Below are 3,695 nucleotides of genomic sequence, written 5' to 3'. Positions count from 1 at the left end.
TATAATAATTGAAATTTGGATGAACGGTTCGAGAGATATGAATTTTTGAAAATTGAAAAGTATATAAACAGGATAGAGACAGAAGAGAACGAGGGGGAAGAACCTGGCGGATAAAAGAAAAAGGGGGAGGGGTAATACGCAGGTGGGGCGGGGGTGTGGCTGACAGTTTTTTTTTTTTTTTTTTTTGGTTTTGTTTTTGTTTTGTTTTTTTTTCTTTTATCCACTGTACTACTTGCAGTACTTATCAACATACAAGCCTAATTTTGTCTTGAAATTTAGAATTTAACGAGCAGATTTACGGGTACAATTAACCCGAAAATTATCAAATAAGTTTTGAAATTCTCGGAATAATTAAAAACTAATAAAATAAAATTTTTATAATTTTTAAAGCATTTTTGACTTGCGCGCTATACCCACATTTTACAATTAATGAACCGAGCTGCAGTTGAAACAAATTTAGAAAATCACGAAAATAGTCTTAAAATGTTACAAATATCCCGAAGTTTATAAAAACATAAATTTCGTAATTTTAAAATAATTTTTGAAACGCAATTTATACCCGCTTTTAGCAATTAAACGATTCAATGCGCCGGTAAAATTAATCCTAAAAATTCCCAAAATAATTTTAAAATTCTCAGAATATTCCAAACTTAGATAAATATGAGTTTCGTAATTTTTGAAGAATTTTGGAATTAAATACGGATTTTACAAATAAATGAAATCTAAAAATCATATAGGGCTAAATAATTGATGAAATATTGATTTCCAAATTTTATAAAATCTCATAAATAATTATTGTAATTATAAAGGCATAAAAATAATTTTAAAGATAATTTAAATATTTATGAAATTAAATTTTCAATAAAATCACTTTTAAAGACAAAAACAAAATGATACGACTCAGTAATTAATAATACAAATAATCCTCAATCACAACTGAGTCCCACACAGTTAATATTACATACAACACATAGCAGACAGAATATCCATCCAATCCCTAATATTACTAAACGAACTCAATTTACCGATATCAATAAAATGATCGGTTTTCAAATAAACTTTTGAAAATAATACATTTAAGGAAATATTTTCAGATATTAACAAGAATCGATATAACACTCAACAATTAGCACATTACCATTTAATTAACACAAACTCGTCAAATAGGAATAAAATATCCATCATTTTATTTCTTCTAAATTAGAAAATCACATAAACATATTCAAATATTACTAATAATAATTCTGAAAATACGGGATATCACATCAATTGTCACTCTTTGCAGCTCAGAAATGTCACACTGTCAACATCAAACTTGCCTCATCAAAGAAAATTAACATGTAGTCAGATTCTCAACTCATATTTTGAAGACACAACTATCAAGAAAAGAACAAGAGGAATGACCTTAGAGGAATCCTTGTACAACAACTTTCTACTCAGAAAGAACCCAAGAGAGTGAGAGAAGTTCTTCTGGAATCAACTTGGTTTGCATTTAATCAACAAGTGTCAAATCAATTTGAGACAAACAAAGTCGAGGAGCTGGTGCCCAAATCAGAAGACAGTGCAGTCAAAGAAGATAATTGGGCACTAAGAATCAAAAAGGATGAAAATGGCATGATTTCAAGGAGTGGGTCTAATCTAGCTGATGACTATCTGTAAAAAGTAAAGATTGACAGTGATATTTTCACTGGTAATTGAAACATAAGCAATCAAGATCTTCCATGTCTATTCAGCTCATGTCAATTTCAAAATCCATCAAACATAAACATGCAATGCTTTTCTAACTGAAGATCTTAAGAAATAAGCTTCTATAACTCAATCAAAGGATCTTGATGATTCCAGAATTGCAGAGTATGTGGACTAGCTTCTAAAAGCACTATAATGATTGATGCAGTTTTCTAGAGCTTGGTTTGACTGTTTATATCAGTACTTGCCTAAGGGGTATTTCTTTAGAGGTACAAAAATCAAATTCCTCCTCTTTCAGAAATCCATATTTCTCTAGAATAACTATATGTTTTGTGTGAATAATATAATTCTTGACTTTGCTATTGATAAATCTTGAAAAGGTATATTAAAATTAATGGATAACTAAATATAAATGGGCTTATGAGTGAACTCACTTACTTTCTTGATTCTCAGGAAAATAAAAAGTGTGATGAAATCCTTATAAGTCAAACACTGGTTATGCATGTTCTTCTTTAGATGTTTGACTTAACTGATTTTGTTTGAAAAATCACTCATGCTAATTCTTGATCTATATGAAATGACCGCCTTTGTAAACATTTCAAGATGCAAGAGATAAGTTGGTTCTCTTTAAATTTAAACTTACAATAGACCAAAGATTATATTTATCACAAGTTTTGTGCTTACTTCTTAGTTTTTCTCCAGTTTATTCTTATTCATAAGCTTTAAAGTAACTATTTAGATATCTCATGGGTCACTAATTCTTAAAATTGATAACCTTGAGACTTTGAGTATAAGGTAACTGGTTGTCTAGATGCAGACTGTGCAGTTTGCAATAATGACAAAAAAGAATCCACAAGGAGCTGTCACTGTCTAGAAGGCAGACCAGATTCTTAATCGTGCAATAAAGCTAAACTATGTGTTAATCTTTGCTGGTGAGGATGAAGACACTGCAACTGGAGGTTATGGTTCATAGCTATCATAGACAAAGAGTCAATTTATTGACTATGGATTACGGTTGAATGAACTCCATACAACTATGACAATACCAGAGCTTTTACATAACTGAATTTTCAGTTCAATAATAAAGAATGAAGCACAAGCAGAATCCGCTTTCGCAAAGTTGGTAAGTAAGCTAGGTATTTCAAAACTCTCTGTAATCTTTGTCAGATATATGCTTTACGTTGCCAGATTGTATGATATAAATTTTTATGAAAATATATTATTCAATTAGTTTGATGCTTGTGGATTTTCAAAATCAGCTTATGCTTAATTGTTTAGTAGTCATAGCGTATAATCCAGACTTTAGCTATAAAAGCTTTTACATGTCATAATTATGATTTTTTATATGTATCAATATATAAAATTATGTTGCATGTTTATTAGTAGCCACATGGTCAAATGAGTTTCCTATCCAATATCCAATGTTAGATAGACAGTTATGAGTTCGACTAAATCTACTCTAACTTCATCAATGGATAATTTTAGCCATCGATAGTTAAAATGAACACTTGGAGTCTACATATATTATCTAGCAATTGATAAACATGTCATATATATATATATATATATATCAACCGCTAGTTCTTAGCCATCGATATAATTGTTCATCAATGGCTATGAGTAGACTACACAACAGGACTTCAAAGATACAGAGTCATCACCAAACTCTGTGTTTTGAAAGTAAGTTGTAACATTTTTATTTGTAGCAATAATCATCTATCAAGATTTATTAGTTATTTCAAAACTGATAAATACAAATAAAATTGATCATTGATATATCAGTGTTTAGGTGAAACCAGTAGATACTAATACTGAGTCTTATGACTAGGTTTCATGGCGTGATAAATTTTCTAACAAGGATTAAGTTATATATAAAGAATAATTTCATCGACTGATGCTCATGAGCTGTTACTCAATTTTCTATACTTAACCTAGACCATTTTATCAGAAAAGTTTGTTCGTAGCAATAAAGATTTCACTCATGAATCTGCTCATATTCTAGAAATAAA

The sequence above is a fragment of the Apium graveolens genome, chromosome 7 (genome assembly GCF_009905375.1).
Source record: "Apium graveolens cultivar Ventura chromosome 7, ASM990537v1, whole genome shotgun sequence".
NCBI lineage: Eukaryota > Viridiplantae > Streptophyta > Magnoliopsida > Apiales > Apiaceae > Apium > Apium graveolens.
Note: the sequence above shows the minus strand (reverse complement) of the source record.